Source organism: Oryctolagus cuniculus, chromosome 2, assembly GCF_964237555.1.
Source record: "Oryctolagus cuniculus chromosome 2, mOryCun1.1, whole genome shotgun sequence".
Classification (NCBI taxonomy): Eukaryota; Metazoa; Chordata; class Mammalia; order Lagomorpha; family Leporidae; genus Oryctolagus; species Oryctolagus cuniculus.
In genome coordinates this window covers 55,888,141-55,912,241 of record NC_091433.1, presented here as the reverse complement: position 1 = coordinate 55,912,241, position 24,101 = coordinate 55,888,141, and the positions used below count along the sequence as shown (strand labels likewise).

Below are 24,101 nucleotides of genomic sequence, written 5' to 3'. Positions count from 1 at the left end.
GCATGATTTTCAGATAAGATTGCTTTAACCTTTAAAAAAGAAAAAAAACAGAAAAAGATGCCTGAACATTGTTTTTCTTTTTCTTTTTTTTAATTTTTTATTTGAAAGACAGAGTTAGAGAGAGAGGTAGAGTCAGAGAGAGAGAGAGAGAGAGAGGTCTTCCATCTGCTGGTTCACTCCCCAAATGACCGCAAGGGCCAGAGCTGAGCTGATCTGAAGCCAGGAGCCAGGAGCTTCTAACGGGTCTTTCATGTGGGTGCAGGGGCCCAAGGACTTGGGCCATCTTCTACTGCTTTCTCAGGCCATAGCAGAGAGCTGGATTGAAGAGGAGCAGCCACTACTCAAACCGCTGCCCATATGGGATGCGGCCTTGCAGGCTGGGGCTTTAACCCGCTGTGCCACAGCACCAGCCCCCGAACACTGTTTTTCAAGAAGCAAATTGGAAAATTATTTAAACTACAGATTCAAGGGCCTTCTGATTCCTATATTTAAAAATCATATGACTTACTTTAAAATGCAATTTGAATGTAAGATTTACTATATTAAATCATACCTATGGGGCCAGCGCTGTGGCACAGTGGGTTAACGCCCCGGCCTGAAGTGCCGGCATCCCAGTTCGAGACCTGGCTGATCCACTCTCAATCCAGCTCTCTGCTCTGACCTGGGAAAGCAGTAGAAGATGGCCCAAATCCTTGGGCCCTTGCACCCATGTGGGAGACCCAGAAGAAGTTCCTGGCTCCTGGCTTTGGATCGGTACAGCTCCAGCTGTTGCAGCCATCTGGGTAGTGAACCAGTGGTTGGAAGACCTCTCTCTGCCTCTCCTTCTCTCTGTGTAACTCTGACTTTCAAATAAATAAATAAATCTTAAAAAAAATAAATCATGCCTATGACATAGCTTATGAAAAGAGTAGAGACAAGGAATCATAACATTTTAAGTAATCTAATTCATATTCACTAGTTCAGAGCCTTTGTGAATTAGATAAAAGTGAAATACCCCTCTTGAAATAATTAGGTATCACATGTAATAATACGTCCCAAAATTTACTGGCTTACAACAATTTCAGGTTGAATATCCCTAATCCAAAGCCTGAAATGCTTCGAAATCCAGCACATTTCGATTACCAATATGATATCCCAAGAGGAAAATTCTACACCTAACCTCATAGGTCGGATTGGATTCAAAGTACAGGTACATGGGAGTGGGTGCTGTGGTGCAGTTGGTTAAGTCAAAGCCTAGGACACCCACATTCCATATTGGAGTGTAAGTTTGAGTCCTGGCTACTTCACTTGCAATCCAGCTTCCTATTAATGCATCTTGAGAGGCAACAGAAGATGGCTTAAGTGCTTGGGCCCCTGTTACCCCAGTGGGGGACCTTGCCCAGCCCTGGTTGTTTTAGGCATTTGGAGAGTGAACTAGAGGATGAAAGATCTCTTCCCACTCCCCTTCTCCCACAAGCAGATGAAAATACATAAACATTTCAAAAATGTGGTGCACTAAAAATATTGTATAAAATTACTTTCAGTCTCTGTCCATAAGGTATATGTGAAGCATAAAGAATTTTGTGTTTAGAATTGAATCTCATCCCCAGGATATAGCAAATACTCCAAACTCTGAAAGCAGATAAAAGCCAAAACATTTCAGGACCCAAACATTTTGGGTAGGGGATCCCCAATTTGTGCCATTAGTTTGCTCACAATTCTGCAATTTTTGCTTGGCCCAGGTGGGTGGTTCTTTGGTTTGCTTTGGCATCACTTAGGTAGCTTCAGTCATCTGATGGCTTAACTAAGGCTGACTAGCGCAGATCACCCCCGTCACATGTTTGGCAGTTGTTGCCTGCTGCCTGTCAGCTGGGCCATGTGTCTCCAGCAGAAAAGTTAGGGCTAATTTTTTGATGGTGGCAGCATTCCAAAAGAATGAGAGAAAAACCTGCAAGATTTACTGAGGCCAAAGCTTGGAAATCACACAGTGTTATTTCAGCCTCATTCTTTTGATCAGAGAAAGGCACAAAGTCATACCAAATTGACAGGTAGGGAAATAGATAATATCTTTTCATGGGAATTACTGCAGAGATTTGTGGCATATCTGATTTGCAAACTTCTCCTCAGAAAAATGCTTCTATACTTAGATACATGGGATATCTTAATTCCAAAGGATTCATAGATCCTAACTCAAGCTAAGAACCTATAATGGGGACCAGTGTTATGGCGCATCAAGTTAAGCTGCTGCTTACCACACCATCAGCCCATATTGGAGTGTCAGTTTGAGTCCCAACTGTTCCACTTCCACTTCTGATCCAGCTCCCTTCTACTACACCTGTGAAAGTAGTAAATGGTGGCCCGACGACTTGGGCCCCTGCCATCCATGTGGGAAGCCCCAAGGGAGTTCCAGGCTCCTGACTTCAGCCTGGCCCAGCCTAGGCCATTGGAGCCATTTGGGGAATGAACCACTGGATGGTAGATCTCTCTGTTTCTCTCTTTGTAATTGTGCCTTTCAAAAAAATAAATAAATTTTTACCAATAAAAAGAGCCTATAATCTATTTTAACCATAAATGTATGTAAATGAGGATACTGAAATTCAGATAGACTGAAGATTTGCCCAAAGTCAAATATTATTTTTTTCAGTGTACAAACACATAAGTGTGGCCTATTACTCAGGTTTCATAACTCCCAGTCCTGTTCCATTTCAGTTATGTAGTCAACCGGTAATCAAGTTCATTATTATAAAAAATGAGTGTCAGCAATTAAAAAATATGTTTATTTATTTTCACTAAGTTGAAAGGCAAATCAGAGGTAAAGAGAGAGAGAGAGAGATCTTCCACCCACTGGTTAATTCCTCAGTGCCTACAATAGGCGGGGCTAGGACAGGCCAATGCCAGGAGCCAGCAACTCCATCTGGGTTTTCCACATGGGTGGCAAGGGCACAAACTTGAGCCATCATCTGCTACCTCCTAGGATACATTAGCAGGAAGCTGGATGGGAAGCAAAGAAGTTGTGATTCAAACCAGCACTCTAATATGGGATGTGGGCATCTGAAGTTGGCTTAACCCACTGTGCCACAATGTCTGGCCTTCAGTAATTTTTTTTTTTTTTGTATTCAGAAATTTTACAAGTCATCCCTTGACCATCAAATCTCAATAGTTTTAGCCAAAAGTATACAACAGAAATAAATATTTTGGGAGCTGGTGTTGTGGCTTAGCAGGTAAACCTGCAGTGCCGGCATCCTATAGGGACACTGGGAATCCCGGCTGCCCCAGTTACCATCCAGCTCTCCGCTATGGCCTGGGAAAGCAGAGGAAGATGGCCCAAGTCCTTGGGCCCTGCCACCTGCTACCCATGTGTGAGACCTGCAAGAAGCTCTTGGTCCCTGGCTTCAGATTGACCCAGCTTCCACCGTTGCAGCCAGTGGGGCATGAACCAGCAAATGAAAGACGTCTCTCTGTCTCTCCTCTCTGTCTGTAACTTTGTTTTTCAAATAAATAAACAAATCTTAAAAAAAATAAGTGTTTATTTCGCATATCATACACTGATAAAGTAGGCTAATTTTTTAAAGATTTATTTATTTATTTGAAAGTCAGAGTTACACAGAGAGAGGAGAGGCAGAGAGAGGGAGTCTTCCATCCACTGGTTCACTCCCCAATTGGCTGCAATGGCCGGAGCTGCGCCAATCCAAAGCCAGGAGCCAGAGCTTCTTCCTGGCTCCCACACGGGTTCAGGGGCCCAAGGACTTGAGCCATCTTCTGTTGCTTTCCCAGGTCATAGCAGAGAGCTGGATTGAAATAGGAGCAGCCGGAATTCGAACCGGCACCCATGTGTGATACCGGCACTGCAGGCTGGGGCTTTAACCTGCTGCCCCAAGGAGGACACCTTCTTACATAACCAAATTCCAATATGACTCATTTAATGACCCAATGTGATTCCTTGATGCCATGTACAACCTATCACATATTCAGATGCTTACCTTGTTTTATATTTTTTCTAATTGATAATTCAGTCAAGGAGCACATTGTGTTGCTATGTCTTCACTTACCCTCTTTCCCATGCTATTGCTTTTTTAAAGAGGCTAGTCCAGAGGGCTCTGTTCTTGACCTTTTGATTCCTTCTTCATGGTGGTTTTAACTTGTTCTATCTTCTCTATAACCTACACATCTAAAATCTTGAGGTTTTAGGTGACACTTTTTTTTTTTTTTGGACAGGCAGAGTGGACAGTGAGAGAGAGAGAAAGAGACAGAGAGAAAGGGCTTCCTTTGCCATTGGTTCACCCTCCAATGGCTGCCGCGGCCAGCGTGCTGTGCTGATCCGATGGCAGGAGCCAGGTACTTATCCTGGTCTCCCATGGGGTGCAGGGCCCAAGGACTTGGGCCATCCTCCACTGCACTCCCTGGCCACAGCAGAGAGCTGGCCTGGAAGAGGGGCAACCGGGACAAAATCTGCCGGCACCGCAAGGTGGAGGATTAGCCTAGTGAGCCACAGCGCCGGCCCAGGTGACACATTTTGAAGAACTCTCTATCATTGAGGCTACTGAGCTCTGTTAGTGATGCCAACTTTGACCTTGAATTGGGGCAACGTCAATCACAGCTCTCTTCATTATTCAGATATATTTTAGCTTTGTTGATTTGTGAAATGATAATTTGGATCATGCAAATATCTAGTTCCCCAAAGTGAATTGTTTTTCTTTAAAAAATAAAAACATACTTTTGATTCCAGTCATGAATTAGCTTTTCATCAAGCAGGGTATGTTCCATCTAAAATTATGAATACTACCAAAGTCTGTAGGAAACCTACAGATAATTGTTTATTTTTCTGCTCATATGAATATCTTCGTTGTTTTTGGTACCATTGTGATATACAGCAATTACATTTACCTGAACTAATAAACTGGGCATCAATAGGTTCCTAGAGCTATGTGTTGTAATTCCCTAGTGGAGGAATGTCGAATGCTGTGGAGGTGAATGTCATATTTCCATGAGCAAAGAAACATGATCAAGGAAACACCCAGTACACTGAGAAGCCAGGGCTTATTGTGGGTGTGATGTGGGCTCTTATTGTAAAGCATTACACCATACACTGAAATTGAAATGTGGATCCCTTCAAGTGACTTCTTTGCTTCCTTTTCAAGCCAATCAAAAGACATGAGTAAAAACATACCAGTAACCAAACATGGTAGTATCAAGCATAATTAGGAATATAAAATCATTTCTAAAGTCTGTGTCTGATCATTTTCTTTATTTCATTCGTTTTTGCTCCACCCCCATCTGTGATTCATTTGCCTTTCGTCATCTTCCACAATGGCTTCTCCAAGAATATCAGGCTTGAAACGTACGACATGGCTCACACCCACTTCAAGCATTGTTTAAAATCTCATTTATTATTTTGTACTGTGGTCTCACTTAAAAGCCAGTATTACTGAGAATGTAGAACACATACCTTTAATTCCCAGGGTAAAAGGGGAGGGGGGAGAGAGAGAGAGAGAGAGAGCAAAAGCAAGTTGGGGGGGGGGGTGACAGGAGGCACGGGCTAAAACTGAGAGATTGCCCACAATGGAAATGTGAAGAAAACAAGTAAATTCAGAAGTCTTACTGGTAGATGAAGTCTCTAGACACTAAAAATTGGAAACTACCCAAACCCAGGCTTAGTCTAGTACAGAAAAATGATGAAGACCAGGACTGCTAGTTTTTTGTAAAAACAGGTTAGTTATTTAAAGACCACATTCCCAGGATTACAAGAATTTGTCTGAATCGCCAGGGAATATTGATCTGCACTAGAATTAGTAAAACTGAAGAGACAAGATTCTTTGTGAGGTGCCTATTACATGAAACTATATTTAGGCCTTGAAATTAACACTGGGAGTAATCATATTAAATTGATATCAGCAAGTAAAAGCTATACTAAATAGTAATTCTATTTTTCCAATTGGTTACAAAATTTTTCCAATTAGATACAAAAATCCAGGTGTCTGGGGGAGACTAACCCAGTTAAAAACCAGTTGGGGGGCTGGCGCCGTGGCTCAATAGGCTAATCCTCCGCCTAGCAGCGCCGGCACACCGGGTTCTAGTCCCGGTTGGGGCGCCGGATTCTGTTCCGGTTGCCCCTCTTCCAGGCCAGCTCTCTGCTGTGGCCCGGGAGTGCAGTGGAGGATGGCCCAAGTGCTTGGGCCCTGCACCCCATGGGAGACCAGGATAAGTACCTGGCTCCTGCCTTCGGATCCGCGCCGTGCGCCGGCTGCAGCACGCAGACCACGGCGGCCATTGGAGGGTGAACCAACAGCAAAGGAAGACCTTTCTCTCAGTCTCTCTCTCACTGTCCACTCTGCCTGTTAAAAAACAAAACAAAACAAAACAAACAAACAAACAAAAAAAAAAAACACAAAAAAAAACCAGTTGGGTTTACCACTGTTCTTTTAAAGAAAAAACAAACAAAAAAACAATGCCCTGTGCTAAAGTATCTAATGACAGTAATCCAACCATTCATTCAACTCCACTTTCAACTCATTTTCCTTCCTCCACTATTAAATACAAACTAGTCTCCTACAACTGAAAACTGTGCTGCCTTACAAGAGTGTGCTCTATGGATGCAGCCCCATCCAAAAACACTTTGGGAATGAACACAGTAAAAAGCATTTACCTAACGGGGAATAGAAGAATACTGGAGGGAAATTTTCCTTTTTCTGTTGCAATGAGAATCCCCCTTCACACCTTTTTCTAAGAAAGTTGTAAGCCGTACCTTTATAAGAAGGTCAAATTACAGACCACACATGTGCTTCCAGCAATAAATTATTCAGCAGCTCATTCTATCAGGACCTCACTATTCTAGAAGCTCCAAAAAGATATGAAACATAAGATAAGAAAGTAACAGACATTGAACTGTAATTTTCATTCCTCTTACTAAAGGAAGTTTGGCTGGAAGAACCAAAGGAGGCAGTACCACATTCATCCACTGGTTTATTTAAACAGACTTTTTTTTACTTCAATGCAGTGCTACCATTTTTTAACTATTTTTTTATTTGAAAAGCAGAATTACAGAGAAAGGGAGAGACAGAGAGAAAGAGTGAGAAACAGAAACAGAGAGAGATCTTCCATCATAGGCAGCAGCTTTACATGCTATGCCACAATGCCAGCTCCAAGAGCTATCATGTTCGACCTCAAATTCTCAAAGATTGGGTTGCCAATTCCCCCTCTTCCAGTCTGAGGAATCTTTTTTTAGTTCCAAGGGCCTAAAAGACTTATTTTCAATGTTAGGTCCTCTACACTAGTGGTATTTTTTTTTTATTGTGTAGAATATACATAATGAAATTTACCATTCCTAAGTTTATGTACAGTGGCATTAAGTACATTCTCATTGTTTTGCAGCCATCACCACCACCCACTTCCAGAACTATTTCTTTTTCCCAAACTGAGTTCCTTGAACCATAACTCTGGCTGGCATTGTGGTGCAGTGGGTTAGAGCTTGGGCCTGCAGCGCTAGCATCCCACATGGGTGCCGGTTGGAGTCCTGGCTGCTCCACTACCACTCCAGCTCCCTGCTAATGCAGCTGGGAGGGCAGTGGAAGATGGTCCAGGTCCTTGGGCCCCTGCACCCACATGCAGGACCTGGAAGAGGCTCCTGGCTCTTGGCTTCTGGCTTTGGATTGGTTCATCTCTGACTGTTGTGGCCATTTGGGGAGTGAACCAGAGGATTGAAGACCCCTGTCTCTCACTATCTCTACCTCTCTCTGTAACTCTTTCAAATACATAAGATAAACTGTGGGGAGCAATCCGGACTAGACTAAGTTACTCGAATTAGGACTTGTTCTATGCATCTGCTCTCCCACAATATGGCGCTGGGAGAGAAGTAAACAGCTTCCACACAGCTGCCTCCAGTTCAACCAATTAACTGTAGGACTTGCTCCTGATTGGAGAGCAGCGTACTCGGCGTGTGGGCAGCCGAGTTGGGATTGGCGGAGGAGGACTATAAAGGAGGAGAGAGACGGCATGCACCAGGAACATCTATGGGGAACATCTAAGGGAACCCGTGCAGCCCCCGAGAAAGCCGGCCGGCGGTGTGCCGCTCCCCTGCGGAAGTGGGGAATGTGGCCAGGGGGAACTGCCCTTCCACGGAGGTGGAAGGGATAGTAGCCAACCCGGGAAGAACCAGCAGCAAACCCGGGGAGGGCCGAGCAGACGAAAGAACAGCGCAGGGTTCAGTGTCGTTCCCCCACGAAGACGGGGAGCGACAATAAACCTTTAAAAAAATTTTAAAAAAATAACTCCCCATTCTCCTCTTGTCCCAGGCCCTGGTAACTACCATTGGCTGTCTCCATGAATTTGATTACTCTAGGTACTTCATATATGGGGAATTGTACAGTAGTTGTCCTTTTGTTACTGGCTTCTTTACATATTAACATAAAATCTTCAGGATACATCCACGTGTAAACATGTGTAAGAATTTCTTTCCTGCTTAAGGCTGAATGATATTTCATTGTGTTTATTTTTGAAATGTTTATTTTCATCTACTTGAAAGGCAGAGCAAGGGAGAGAAAGAGAGAGAATCTTTCACTCACTGGTTCACTTCCCAGATGCCCTTAACAGCTAGGGCTGGGCTGGGTCAAACTCAGGAACCTGGAGCTCCTTTGGGTCTCCCATATGGTCAGCAGGTTACCAAGTACTTGAGCCATCATCTGCTGCCTCCCAGGATGCATTACCAAGAAGCTGGATCACAAGTGGAGGAGCTTGATTTGCCTCAAACTGGCACTCTGAAATGGTGCTAAGCAGTGGCTTAACTTGCTGTACAATGATGCTCCCCCCCTCCATTGTATTGATATACCTTGTTTTGTTTAACTATTCATCCATAGATAGACACTTGCATTGTTTCTACCTTTTGGCTAACATGAATGATTCATTATGAACATGGGTGCACAAAGTTTAAGTTTCTGCTTTCAATTTGTTTGGGAACATACCCAGAAGTGGAATTGCTGGCTCATATATGTTTATTATATTTAATTGCTCTACTGTTTCTCATAGCACTGCAGTAATTTACACTCCCACCAGCAAAAGACAAGTGTTCTAGTTTCTCTGCATCTTTACCTGCCAGAGAGTTTTAACAGGGGTATTCTTTATACTTAGGGTCAACACTTCCTTGTTATACAGGATTGTCTCACACCCCTGGCCCCACACGCTCTTAGAACATAATGGAATAATGTGTCCCAGTTGTAGTGGCAAACAGAGCCCCCTTCCCCACACTCATAGATAATATGTTTTCAAACATTCTCTAAAAGGGCAGGTATTTGGCACAGCAGTATTATGCTGCTCAGGATTCCTGCATCCATATTGGAGCACCTGGGATCAAGTTCCTCCTGTGCCTCCACTTCCAATACAGTGTTCTGCTAACGCACACCCTGGGAATCAGCAGATGATGGCTCAGGTACTTGGGTCTCTGCAACTCAAGTGGGAGACTTAGAAATAAAACAAAATAAAAGTCCCCCAAGGGATGGAAACAAGCTACCCAGTTAGATACCCTTCTCCTGATTCACTCTCTCAATGACTACAACATCTGAGGCTGGATGAAGCTGGGTCATGCTGAAGCCAGGATCTAGGAACCCCATCCAGGACTCCCACCTGGGTGGCAAAGGCCCAAGTATTTTGGTCATCTCTGCTGCCTTCTCAGGTGCATTAGTAGGAAGCTGGATTAGAAGTGAAGCATATTGATGATCCGATATGGGATGTTGGCATAGCAAGCAGTGCCTTCATCTGTTGTGCTACAAAGCCAACTGCAGTTATTTCCTTTTTAAAGAAAATTTTGTTTAATTTATTTGGAAGACAGAGAGAGAGAAACACAAAGACAGATCTCCCGTCTGTTGGTTCACTCCCTAAAACCTCTCAACAGCTGGGGCAAAGCCAACCTGAAACCAGGAGCAGGAAACTCAGTCTGGGTCTCCCTATGGGTTTCAGGTACTTCAGCCATTACCTGCTGCCTCCCAGGATGTGCTCTAATAGGAAACTGCAACTGGGAGTTGAATCAGAGCTTGAAACTAGACACTGATGTGGCATGTGGGCTTCCCAAACAGTGTCTTAACCTGTAAACCAAATGTCTTGCCTCTATTATTAAGATTCATCCCTTAAAAACAGTGCAGTTGGGCAGGCGCCGCGGCTCACTAGGCTAATCCTCTGCCTGTGGCACTGGTACCCTGGGTTCTAGTCCTGGTTGGGGCTCCAGATTCTGTCCCGGTTGCTCCTCTTCCAGGCCAGCTCTCTGCTGTGGCCCAGGAGTGCAGTGGAGGATGGCCCAAGTCCTTGGGCCCTGCACTCGTATGGGAGACTAGGAGGAAGCACCTGGCTCCTGGCTTCAGCTTGGTGCAGCACACCGCCATGGTGGCCATTTGGGGGGTGAACCAACGGAAGGAAGACCTCTCTCTCTCTCTCTCTCTCCTCTCACTGTCTAACTCTGCCTGTCAAATAAATAAATAAATAAAACAGTGCAGTTGTACACAGTGGTCAGTAAATAATTGCACAAATTCACATCTCATCATTCAGGGGAGCCAAGTTTTCTGAAAATATAAACGATTTAAATTAATTTATTATCCACTTTATTTAGCTTTTATGGATCTTTCCCATTTTTATTTTCATGGCTTCCTGATGTTCAGATAGTCTCCTTTCCTAAGTGACTGCGGATATCTTTGTCAGAAACCTATCTCTACTTTCTTTTATTTTTTTTTAAGATTTTTTATTTTATTTTATTTTACTTGAGAGCAAGAGTTACAGACAGAGAGAGTGTGAGACAGAGAGAGTGGTCCTCCATCTACTGGTTCACTCCCCAAATGGCCACAATGCCTGGAACAGGGCCAATCCAAAGCCAGGATCCAGGAGTTTCCTACAGGTTTCCCACAGGGGTGCAGAGGCCCAAGCACTTGGGCCATCTTCCATGCTTTCCCAGGCCATCAGTAGGGAGCTGGATTGGAAGTGGAGCAACCGGGACTTGAACTGGTGTACCAGTGCTGCAGGCAGATACTTAACCTACTATGCCATAGTGCCAGCTCTGACCTAGCTACTTTCTAACCAACCAGTATAATTTCTTTGAATTTGCCTTCTCATTCACAAATCTCTGAATTTAAAAAGTGATTCAGTTCCTTAAAAGTGACTAGTTAATTGTTTAAATTAAAATAATTTTCTCATAAAAGCTACAAAATAAAAAATGCATTCCAATTAATTGGATAAAATGGCAGTTATGTTTCCTCTCCTGTGTTGCATGAATGTTATATTACTCAACAGTCTAGAGAAAATATAAAATCTTGAATTTGAAAACCATTTTTTCTTGGGCCAGCATTGCGGCATAATAGATTAAGCTACCACCTGCAATGCTGGCATCCCATATGGACACCAGTTTGTGTCCTGGCTGCTTCACTTTTGATTCAGCTCCCTGCTATTTCCCCTGGGAAAGCAGAGGAGGATGGCCCAAGTGGTTGGATCCCTGCTACTCATATGGGAGACTCAGAAGAATTTCATGGCTCCTGACTTCTACCTGGGCCAGCCCTGGTATTTGTGGCCATTTGGGGAGTGAACCAGTGGATGGAAGACCTCTCTCTCTCTCTCTGTCTACCTCTCTCTCTCTCTGTGTATAATTCTGTCTTTCAAATAAATTGAATAAATCTTTTTAAAAAGATTTTATTTATTTATTCGAAAGTCAGAGTGCTACACAGAGAGAAGAGGCAGAGAGAAAGAGAGGTCTTCCATCTGCTGGTTCACTCCCCAATTGGCCACAACTGATGGAGCTGCACCAATCCGAAGCCAGGAGCCAGGAGCTTCTTCCAGGTCTCCCACGTGGGTGCAGGGGCTCAAGGACTTGTGCCATATTCCACTGCTTTCCCAGGCCATAGCAGAGAGCTGGATCAGAAGAGGAGCAGCTGGGATTAGAACCGGCGCCCATATGGGATGCCGGCGCTTCAGGGCAGAGCATTAACCCACTGCACCACAGCACCAGCCCCTTGAATAAAATATTTTTCTAATTCACAAAAGAACTTTTTTTGCCCATCATTAGTGGTGGCCTGTGAATCCACAGATGACATAACCTATATCCATTATTCTAAAACTTCCTTACAGGAGTCCTTGTAAAGTTCTGCTGCACTTTTTGATCTTCTTTCTTCCAATTTTTTTTAAAGATTTATTTATTTATTTGAAAGGCAGAACTACAGAGAGAGACAGAGATAGAGAGAGAGAGAGATGGTTCATCCGCTGCTTCACTCCCTATATGGCTGCAAGCCAGGGAGCCAGTACCTACACAGGGTCTCCCACATGGTTGGCAGGGGCCCAAACATTTGGGCCATCTTCTGCTGCTTTCCCAGGCACATTAGCAAGGAGTTGGATCAGAAGTGGCGCAGTTGGGACTTGAACTGGTATTTATATGGCATGCTAGCATTGCAGGCAGCAGCTTAACCAGTTGTGCCACAATGCCAGCCCTGATATTTTTCCATTTGAGGTTCATTGTGCTGTGTTATTCTGAGTATTCAGCAATAGAGTGTCTATGGGGCATGTTTCTGAATTGAACTTCCATTTGGAAGTTTATGCTTTGGTTAAACTTTTATTGCTTCTTTGTTTGTGGAATCCTGAGTTATTCATTAGCATTTCTTAGTCATGGTTTCATCTCAAACTAAAAAATAAATCACCCTCAAAGAAGCATATGAATTTCTGGAACATACTGTTGGAATATCAAAATGACCTCAAAAGACAAAAGAAAGGTGGCAGCTGTCTGAGAAAGGCCTCCTGTGGAGCCGAGAGAAGTGAAATGACTAAGGAGAAAAATCAGAATCTTTCAGAAAACATCAAATGTGCTAAGCTGAAATTACTTTCTGCATATTTTTAAAGAAATAACATTCTTCAGAGGCCACTTGTTCAGATGGTTGGGGTGCCGCATGTGGGTTTGAGTACAGTTCCATTCCAGAACCTAGGAGGCAGCAGTGATGGCTCAAATAATTGGGTTCTTGCCACCCATGTGCAAGACCTAGGTTGAGTTCCAGGCTCTTGGCTTTGGCTTCAGCCAGGGACATTGAGGGAACTTGGGGGATGAACCAGCTGTTTTTTGTCTCTCTCTCTCTCTCTCTCTCTCTCTCTCTCTCTCTCTCTCTCTTTACTTCTCCAGTAAGAAAAGCAAGTAGAGGGCAGTGTTGTGGCACAGTAGCTTCAGGCGCAACCTGCAATGTCAGCATCCCACGTGGGTTTCAGTTCAAGTCCTGACTGTTCCACTTCCAGTCTAGTGGGAAAGCAGTGGAAGATGACCCAAATGCTTGGTCCCCTGCCACCTACATGGGAGACCTGGATTGAGTTCTAGGCTGCTGGCTTCATCCTGTCCCAGACCTGATCATCATGGCCACTTGGGGAATAAATCAGTGGTTGGAAAATTTCTGTCTTTGTCTCTCCCTGTCTTTGTATTTCTGCATTACAAATAAATTAATTAATCTTTTTTTAAAAAGTAACTAAATAACAATTTAAAAAGTGGAATCAAGATTCCTTCATTTTTTTTCCTCTTCCCTAAACTCTCTTGGCTTGTAGTTTTGTCTCATATTTACCTCAAAAGTTTGCTGTGAGGATTAATTGAGGCAGTGTATCTAATCTGCTTAGCCTAATGCCTAGAACCTATTAATCATTCAATAAAAGATCTAAAATTGTGACAGTAAAGATAATGATGCCCAAAAATTCAATTTATTCTATTATGCCCAGAAATTCTATTTCTCTAACTTTTAAAAAACCTGTTCAAATTGGTAAATACTCATGTATTATTCTTCTAAGTTATGAGTCAAACATAAACTCATCATTGGCTCTGACCTGGCCAGGGTCATCATTACCAACAGGAAGTGTTCAAACTCCTTAGCACAACACGAGACACTCAGGATTTGGCAACTGCAGCCACCTGTGGCCTGTCTCCCGCATACTCCCTCATACCTGCTGATCCAAGTCTGTCACATGTTTACAGCTGCTCAGCCCCAACTGCTGACCTCGTTCGCCTCTTTGGCCTTATGCACAGGGCTCCCTTCTTTTTCCTTTCTCCCTCTGCACAGGAAACACTATCCTCATTCTCCAGAACCATTCCCAGTATTGTTGAATGCTGTTCTTCCCCCACTCTCCAGCAGGGATCAGCCTCCCCCTCCTTGGGCATTCCTGCTGTATTTCATAGAGATACCTACCATACTACATAATCTATTGCCCAAATTAGGACACTTTTTGTAAATAATAGGAAGCTATTAATTTGTAGATTGGGAAAGCAAGTATGAAAGGAGACTGTTCAAGGCTAATCAGATGTGTGGTCATCCTACAATTAACACTTTATTTCCTACTTTACTTCTTTGGTGTTCCACCTTGCTGAGCAGTGGGTTCCTAGCTGGAAGGAATCAGATTTCTCTCTTTGGTGTCTGGATGCTTGTGCCTGGCAAAGAGCCTAGCATGTAAGCAGATACTCAGTTGAAGTTTGCTGAACATATGCATGATTAGACAGATGAATTAGTGAACTAATTAAATTGTCACTAATACTTTGAGAATAGTTTTTATTAAAATGAGAGTTTGCAGAACATTGTGAAGACTGATTTCCCTTAACATGGCTAATCATGTTGTACTCTGTTTTGTGTTGCTATAACAGAATACTAAAGAGTAGGTAATTTATAAAGGAAATAGATTGGTTCTTATATTTCTGGAGGCTAGGAAATCCAAGGTCAAGGATGTTATATCTGGCAAAGGTCTTCTTGCTGTGTCAGCATGATGGACAACATCACCTGGCAAAGGAATGAGGGAATGTACCAGCCCAGGTGTCTCTTCCTCTTCCTCTTTTTTTTTTTTTTTAAGTTATTTATTTATTTGAAAGGCAGAAAAAGAAGGAGAGAGAGAGAGAGAGAGAGAGAGTGAGAGAGAATCTTCCAACCATTGGTTCACTCCTCAAATGACTGTAACAACCAGATCTGGGCCAGGCAGTATATCCTGTTCTCCAACATGGGTGGCAATGTCTTAAATCCTCATACCATCACCATCACCTGCCGATTTCTAGGCACATTAGTAAAAGCTTGATATGAAGCAGAGCAGTCAGGACTGGAGCCAGTACTCTGATGTGGGATGCCAATATTCAAAGCCAAAGTGACAGCTTCCCCTGCTGTGCCATACAACACTGCCCCTCATCCATTTTTTTGTAATTAGATTTTCTTTTTGAAGGGCAGTGAGACAGCCATACAGATAGTTTCCGTCTGCTGGTTCACTCTCCAAATGCCTACAATAGCCAGGGCTGGGCTGGGCCAAATCTAGGAGTCTAGAACTCAAGCCAAGTTTCTTATAAGAGTGTCAGGGAGCTGGCACCGTGGCTCAATAGGCTAATCCTCTACCTTGCAGTGCCGGCACACCAGGTTCTAGTCCCGGTCGGGACGCCAGATTCTGTCCCAGTTGCCCCTCTTCCAGGCCAGCTCTCTGCTGTGGCCCAGGAGTGCAGTGGAGGATGGCCCAAGTTCTTGGGCCCTGCACCCCATGGGAGACCAGGATAAGTACCTGGCTCCTGCCATCGGATTAGCGCGGTATGCCGGTGCAGTGCGCCGGCCGCGGCAGTCATTGGAGGGTGAACCAACGGCAAAAAGAAGACCTTTCTCTCTGTCTCTCTCTCTCACTGTCCACTCTGCCTGTCAAAAAATAAAAATAAATAAATAATAATAATAATAATAATAAAGAGTGTCAGGGACTCAATCATCTGCTGCCTCCCAAGAAGCAGGGCCAGAACTCAAACACAAATAATCAGATGTGAGATATAAGCATCCCAGGAAGCATCTTTCTCTTCTTACAGAATAACACCCTTCAATTTTTTAATTTTTATTTTTTATTTTTATTTGAAAAGGAGAGAGAGAGAGAGATCCTCCATTAGCTGTAAAACTCAAATGTCCACAACAGCAGAGGCTGGGCTAGGCTAAAGCCAGGAGTACAGAATTCAACTGGGGTCTCCCAGGGGGTCTCCCATATGATTATCAAGGACCAATAACCTGAATCATCATCTATGCTACTGCCTTTCAGTATATACATTAGCAAGAATCTGTACTGGAAGCAAAGTAGCTGGGACTCAAACCAGGCATTCACAATGTTTAACAGTTTAACCACTGTCCCAAAGGCCCACCATACCAACCAGCATCTTAACTACTATGCAAAATGCCCACTAAGTATGATGTTTTCCAGATTCATCCATTTTATTGTAAATGACTGGATTTCTAGTCTCAGTACCCAGGAGTAATCAATTTTTAATATTCTTTATGCTTGGTCAATTTATTTCATCATATGAGCAAAGTTGCCATGTTTTTCTTTATTTTCAAAAAATATATGACACAATTTGGCTTTTATTTCTTCTTAAATACTTAATCTTTTAAGGTTAAAAATTCATGACTTTCCCTATTTCATCTTAATTCACATTCTTTAATCTTTGAGGAAACATGTGTTTCAAGTCCCTTGCCCACAGAGGATTTTAAAAAATGTTTCCTAAGGGCTACTGATATTTCAGGAGATTTATTAATTTTAGTCATCTTTTTGTATGAAACACGTCTACCTTTTAAAAACTGTTATATAAACCTGTGTTCCATTGCTGATACTTAAGGTAATTGTGCTTATAAAGGCTCTCACAATGCTAAAAAAAAAATATGTACTTAATACAGATAACTTCATTGAGCTATAATAAAAATAAATAAAAACAAACAACAAATGCTGGTGAGCATGTGGGGAAAAAGGTACCCTAAACCACTGTTGGTGGGAATGTAAACTGGTAAAGCCACTATTGAAGATAGCATGGAGATACCTCAGAAGTCTGATTATAGACCTACCATAAGACCCAGCCATCCCACTCCTCAGAATTTACCAAAGGGAAATTAAATCAGCATATGAAAGAGTTATCTGTACCCCCATGTTTGTTGCAGCTCAATTAACAATAACTAAGACATGGAATCAACCCAGATGCTCATCAACTGAAGACTGGATAAAGAAATTATGGGATATGTAGGCCAGTGCCACGGTTCAATAGGCTAATCCTGCACCTGCGGTGCCGGCACCTCAGGTTCTAGTCCCGGTCGGGGCGCTGGATTCTGTCCTGGTTGCTCCTCTTCCAGGCCAGCTCTCTGCTGTGGCCAGGGAGTACAGTGGAGGATGGCCCAAGTGCTTGGGCCCTGCACCCCATGGGAGACCAGGAGAAGCACCTGGCTCCTGGCTTCAGATCAGCGCAGTGCACCAGCTGCAGTGCGCCAGCTGTGGCGGCCATTGGAGGGTGAACCAACGGCAAAAGGAAGACCTTTCTCTCTGTCTCTCTCTCACTGTCCACTCCGCCTGGCAAAAAAAGAAAAAAGAAAAAAAAAAGAAAAAAGAAAGAAAGAAATTATGGGATATGTAAACCATGGAATAATACACAGCAGTAAAAAATGAAATCCAGTCATTTGCAAAAAAATCAATGAATCTGGAAAACATTATAATTAGTGAAAGAAGCTAGTCCTAAAGGGACAAATACCACATGTTCTCCCTGATCTGTGAGAAGTAATAAAGCACCTAAAAGACAATCTGTAGAAGTGAAATTGACACTTTGAGAAACAATGAGTTGAACAGCCCTTGTCTTGACCATTGCAGAACAGTTTTTGGATTTTTTTATACTATTTGTTGAACTCTTTACTTACCATAGAGTTAAACATATGAGTATAAAGTAAATTGAAAATAGGTTTCAGTAAAAATATGAGCGAGAATAAGAGAGGGAGGTGATGAGGGATGGGAGAATGGGCAGGCATGGTGGGAAAAATCACCATGTTCCTAAAGTTGTAATTATGAAATGTATGAAGTCTGTAACTGTAAAGCTGTGTATTTCTGCATATATTCCTATGGACTTACTTCTAAGGGTATAGTTTAAAATCTTGCCATAGGACCCCAAATCCCCTTAAGCTGGGTGGTAAAAATACCATCTTAAGTATTAAAGTGATCATATAAATAGGATTAAGTGTCTGATAATAATAGATAGAATTAAAAAGGAGTGAATGCTCTAACATGGAAAGTAGTCCACACAGCAGACTCATAGAATGACAATCACTTTAAGTAGCACTCTGACCTTAGAATCAGTTCTTAAGGCATTCTGTTCTGGCTGAAAAGCCTCTGAGAGCATTTCAGCATGGAAAGCCAAGACACTGTGGCAAAAAGTGTTCTACATGAGGGATCTCAGTGGGTGAGACCCCAGTGGAAAGAAGTGGTCATCTATCAAGGAAGTATTTTTCTCTGAACTTCCACTTTGCTTATGGCCTTTTCTAAAGACTGTTGGAGTTTGTGGATTCAAAAGGCCTCCATAGCCTAGGCAGCTCATGTCAAGAGTCTTGGGTGATCACTGACATCATATGTAAGAATGTTAATTGTTAAATTAACAGCAGGAGTCACTATGCACTAACTTCCCATGCAGGGCATCTGTCTTCAAAGTTGTATTATAATTATGTCTAAATGCTCACAAAACATGTATCATCCCTAGGTGCTTCTTTAAGTTAATTAAGTTTTCAACAAAGAAAAAATAAGTGAAATTAACTTCAAGATGCAATGACTTTGAACAGCCCATGTCTCAACTGTTTAGGAACAATTAGGTGTGTGCTTTTTTGCGTGTGTGCAAATTGTTGAATTTTACTTAGTATAGAGTTGGTCTTCTGTGTGTAAAGTTAATTGAAACTGGATCTTAGTGGAAGGTGGGACTGGGAATGGGAGAGGGAGGATGAGGAAGGTTGGATAAGGAAGGATGAGGGTGGGAGGGCAGCTATGATGGAAAGAATTTCTAAAGGTGTACTTATGAAATGCATAAAGTTTGTATCCATTAAATAAAAGATTTCTTTGGGGAAAAAAAGAAAGAGAGAGAGAGAGAGAAAGAGAGAAAGAGAGAAAGAGGAAGGAAGGAAGGAAGGAAGGAAGGAAGGAAGGAAGGAAGGAAGGAAGGAAGGGGAGAGAGAAAGAAAAGGGTCATAAGGGCTTCCTTAGTATTGTATATTGAAAATCTCATTTTTGAAAGCAAATGTACTTATGAAGTATAGTTAAAACAACAACAAAAAAATGGGCCAGCATGTGGCATGGTGGGCAAACCTCCACCTGTGGCACAGGAATCCCACACAGGTGCCAGTTGAAGTCTAAGTTGCTCCTCTTCTGATCCAGCTCTCTGCCATGGCCTGGGAAAGCAGTGGAAGATGGCCCAAGTGCTTGGACTCTGCATCTGCATGGGACACCCTGAAGAAGCTCCTGGCTCCTGGCTTTGGATTGGCACAGCTCTGGCCATTGCGACCATTTGGGAGGTGAACCAGTGGATGGAAGACCTTTCTCTCTGTAACTCTACCTCTCAAATAAATAAATAAGAATCTTTAAAAAAGATTGTCTTTAAAAAAGATGTGTCTTCATTATTTAACTGCTTTGGTAAAGGATGATATGGTTTTTCAGTATTTATGACCATATACTCAGAAATGAAAGATAATCTGAGAAATCAATATGACAAAACATCAACTTACCTATGAGTAGATCTCAGCCATTTAGACTATAAACTCTAGGAGATGGGGCTATGCCTCACTGATCCTGCATATCTGCATGTGACCTTCATGGTGGCTTGCATAACCTTGGTGTAAGTTTCTGACACATAAGAGTTTTGTTACCTTCTATTCTGTCAAACACATTCTGAGATACTCATCAATAATATCAGAAGAAAAAAAAACCTTCAAAGATAAAGGAGAAGAAAAGAGTTGGGAAGGGGACAGATCACTAACATGATCAGTATCCATATCAACCAACCCAGGACGCAGTCTGGGTTTTCTACCTGTGCTAGAGATGGTCTGCCTCCCAGCAGAAGGCAAGGACCTGCAAAAGCAAGAGGAATCTTGCATGCGTGCTCACTCAAAGTCTGGGTAGCCCCAGAGCAGGGGTATGTGGCAGCTTGTGCCTCTAGGAGAGGAATCAGGGCCCTTATACAGACAATGAAATTGGCAGGAACGAATCTCCCCTGATGACTTCATAAACTCGGAACGAGCCAGAGAAGGTTCTTCTCTCCAGTTTATTCAAACCCTCTCGAAGGGAGACTCCATGAGTGACATCCTGATTTCTTTTTCCTCCCCAAATGTTGTTTTGTTCATGACTTATGCTAAGAAAATAATTCAGTAGATAAAAAAAAATGTATTATTCACTCTCAGAAGAAAACTGCTGCTTACATAAAAAAAAAAAAAGCCTCGTTCCAGTAAGAAGTTTACAGAATTTACTTCATATCAAAGCAAGTCTTGATTATAAGAAATTTGAGATCTTGCCAACTTACTGGATTCCTGATAATTTTGATATAGTATGTATCTTTTTTACACTTTACATTTGGGAAGTTGTTGAGGGATAATTTGGCAGAGTCTCTGTTTTCTTTAAAAATTCAGAAAAATGAAATGTTCTACATTTCTTTTATATTATTATTCGGGGGGTTTATTTGTTGACAAAATTTTATCCACACTATTGTCTGAATTCTAAAAAGATCCAAATGACTACAGAAAAATTTATTAGAAAAACCCTGCTTTGCTCTTTTTCCTTATGGACAATTCCTAAGTTTTTTTTTTTTTTTAATAATTCCTATTTAAAGTACCTACTCTATTTTTCATGGCCCATTACCAATATCCAAGATAGTGTCCAATTTTTAAATTCTGAAGTCTGCCTTGTGTGACTTCCAAACTAAACGAAATGAAAATACCTCAGACAGTCTATGTTTACACACAGTGGCAAAATTAACCTCAAGTTACACAGATCACTGCACTGGGGACACTTCTGAGTTTCTACTTATGCTCCTTCTGGGCGTACTACACATGCCCCATGCAAAGGCTTCCATGTCTTTTACTCCAGAAAAAACAGGGTTTCTGAAAATTTGATCTGAACAAACCACAGTGTTGCAGATACAAAGGTGAATTAAGATTCAGTCTGCAATTTGTTGATCTTGTTGGAATAGGTTCTTGAACTGTGATGCTATTGTGCCTCTAGGTGCACAAAGTTTGCCTCTATCAGTGGATTTCAAATACATGGGGTCATTAGTGTGCTTGACTTTCCACTGTGCAAGGTTCCTTTCTAATGCCGGTCGATTGTAAACAGTGTGGAGCAACGAAATACTTCAAGGACCCCCTTGAGGCACAGGCTCCTGCTTCCGAGAAACTGTTCTAGAAAGTCTAGCATGATACAACAGTAGTCCAGGTTTCATTTGGGCCATCTCTGAGAATGGAACTCCTTGTGGAGCCATCGGGAGATCTTTCAATTTCCATCCAGTTGTTGTCTAATACTCAACTATCTGCTGGGTACATAGTGAATATCCAGCAAAGGTTTTCACCACTGAATGACAGAGTTACAGCCTCTTCACTGTGCTACGGAACACTAGAAACTTACTCCTTCCGTCTAACAGGGTCTCGGTAACTTTTGTTCAGCTTGCATCCATCTTCCCTTTTCCTACACTTCCCTATCACTATTCTAAGTTCAGATTGACTGTTTTTTGTTAACTTCCACATGTGAGACAGAACATGCAGTATTTACTTTTCTGTGCCTGCGTATTTCACTTAACACTATACTTTCTAGTCCCATCCATTTCCTGACAAATAACAGTGCATAATTATGTTTTATTGCTAAATAATTTTCCAATGTGTGAATGTGTGTGCATGTGTGTATATATATATATAAAATTTTGTTCATTCATGCATTGATGGACACCTACGATGATCCCATATTATAGCTATTGTGAATAGTGCTTCAATGAACAAGGGACTCCATGTATCTCTTTGAAATGCTGATTTTATTTTCTTTGGATATATACCCAGAATGGTATAGTTGGGTCATGTGATAGATCTGGTTTTAGTTGTTTAAGAACTCTCGGGGCTGGCGATGTGGTGCAGCGGGTTAATGCCCTGGCCTGAAGCGCCGGCATCCCATATGGATGCTGGTTCTAATCCCTGCTGCTCCTCTTCTGATCCAGCTCTCTGCTATGGCCTGGGAAAGCACTAGAAGATGGCACAAGTCCTTGGGCCCCTGCACCCGCATGAGAGAGTAGGAGGAAGCTCCTGGCTTCGGATCAGCACAGCTCCGGCCATTGCAGCCAATTGGGGAGTGAACCATCAAATGAAAGAGCTCTCTCCCTCTGCTTCTGCCACTCTGTAACTCTGCCTTTCAAATAAATAAATAAATAAATAAATCTTAAAAAAAAGAACTCTCAATAATGGCTACATTAATTTGCATTCCAAAGATTTGCATTCTCTTTCCTCCACATCTTTCCCAGCCTTTGTTATTTATTTATTTTTTTTATAAACTAAAGTGAGATGATATTTCTTTGTGGTTTTGATCTGCATTTTCTTGATAGTTGGTGATATTGGACTTTTTTTATATTTGCCGACTATTTGTATTTCTTCATTTCAGAAATCTCTAATTCTCAAAGGACCATTTGAGTGCTCAAAGGCTAATATTGAACTAAGCTGAGAGGAGTTGTAGAATTATAGGCAAACACCCAAGTTTGTCTTTGCTAAACTGTTGGCAAAGTTCTCCTGAGTCAATCCAAGACAAAAATCTGGCCTTAGGTGACCAGCAATTTTTGTCAACAGTTAGTCTTTTTCTACCCTCCCTATGCTTAAATGAACCTAAAAGGCAACAGTTAGCACAGCAAGGATCAACTACTTTGCCCTGGTGCTTATTTGTCCTGTGGGTGGATTTATTCACTTTTAATATGGTGTATTGAGTAGTCATTTAGGCTAAACTCCAGTAATTTTTTGCATAATGTAAAGGATGCCTAGATTCCAGACCAATGTCAATGTGATCCTTTACTATAGTAGGAAAATAACTTTCCAGCACACTATTTACTGACCTTCAAACAAAGGAAAATAGAGGAAATTAACATGATAAATCAAGAAAAACATATTTTCCTTAAAAATACTGCTTCAGGGGCTGGCGCTGTGTCTCATTTGGCTAATCCTCCGCCTGCGGCGCCGGCATCCCATATGGGCATCGGATTCTGTCCCGGTTGCCCTTCTTCCAGGCCAGCTCTCTGCTGTGGCCCGGGAGTGCAGCGGAGGATGGCCCAAGTCCTTGGGCCCTGCACCCGCATGGGAGACCAGGATAAGTACCTGGCTCCTGGCTTTGGATCAGCGCGATGCGCCAGCCATAGCGGCCACTTGGGGGATGAACCAACAGAAGGAAGACCTTTCTCTCTGTCTCTCTTTCTCACTGTTTATAACTCTACCTGTCAAATAAAAAAATTAATAAATAAAAAATTTTAAAAATTAAAAAATACTGCTTCAATGACTGTATATTTTTTAAATGCAAATGATCCCAAAAAATCCCAGTTTCCTACAATTCATGTACAGATACATATGTTCTCTGTGTAAAGAATTTATAGCTGGTAACATATAGAAAGTAGAGAAATTAATTTATAGCCAAATATTCTTCTGAATATAGCCAAATATAGCAAATATTTTATGAATAAAATGGTTACATCAAATGTGTTAAGTCAAGTATAAAATTGGCATATTATACTTCAAATGAGCTAAATGAACATAACACTTCAGAATGACAAAGTTTTACTTTTTAAAAATTGTGTATTCTTCAAATTGACACTCAATTTTGGAATTCACTGCACTTTTGCAGTTTTGGGTATTAAGTGCCTTACTTTGTCAATTATAACATGGCTGAATGCTAAAATTTTGTTATTATACAATCTACTTATTTCTCTTTTTTAAAAAAATATTTGAGAGGCAAAGTTACTGACAAAGAAAGGGAGAGACGAGAGAAAGATCTTCCAACTGCTGGTACACTCCCTAAATAGCTGCAATGGTCAGAGTTGGGCCAATCGAAATCAGGAGTGAGGAGCTTCTTCTAGGTCTCCCACACAGGTGCAAGGGCCCAAGCACTTGGGCCATCTTCCATTGTTCTTTCAGGCCATAGCAGAGAGCTGGATCAGAAGAGGAGCAGCTGGAACTCGAATCAGCGCCCATATGGGATGCCAGCACTACAGGTGGAGGCTTAGCCCGCTATGTCACAGTGCCGAACCCAGACAATTCACTTTATTTCACACACAGTATTAAGAAAAAAGACTGAGTCAACTATTTATTATTTTTTTTTAAACTGGACTATCCCTGAACTATCTCAAGTGA

General features: G+C 42.1%; 1 long non-coding RNA gene across 4 annotated transcripts in view; it reads left to right on the top strand.

Annotated features, from left to right (window-relative positions):
* LOC103345486 (uncharacterized) overlaps nucleotides 1-19,336 on the top strand; it is a 54,268-nt gene extending 34,932 nt beyond the window's left edge. For all 4 annotated transcript variants that reach the window (XR_011386280.1, XR_011386278.1, XR_011386279.1 and 1 more), the window contains one exon: nucleotides 19,126-19,336. This is a non-coding gene — a long non-coding RNA (uncharacterized lncRNA). The remainder of the gene's footprint in view (nucleotides 1-19,125) is intronic.
* The last annotated feature ends 4,765 nt before the right edge of the window (nucleotides 19,337-24,101 follow it).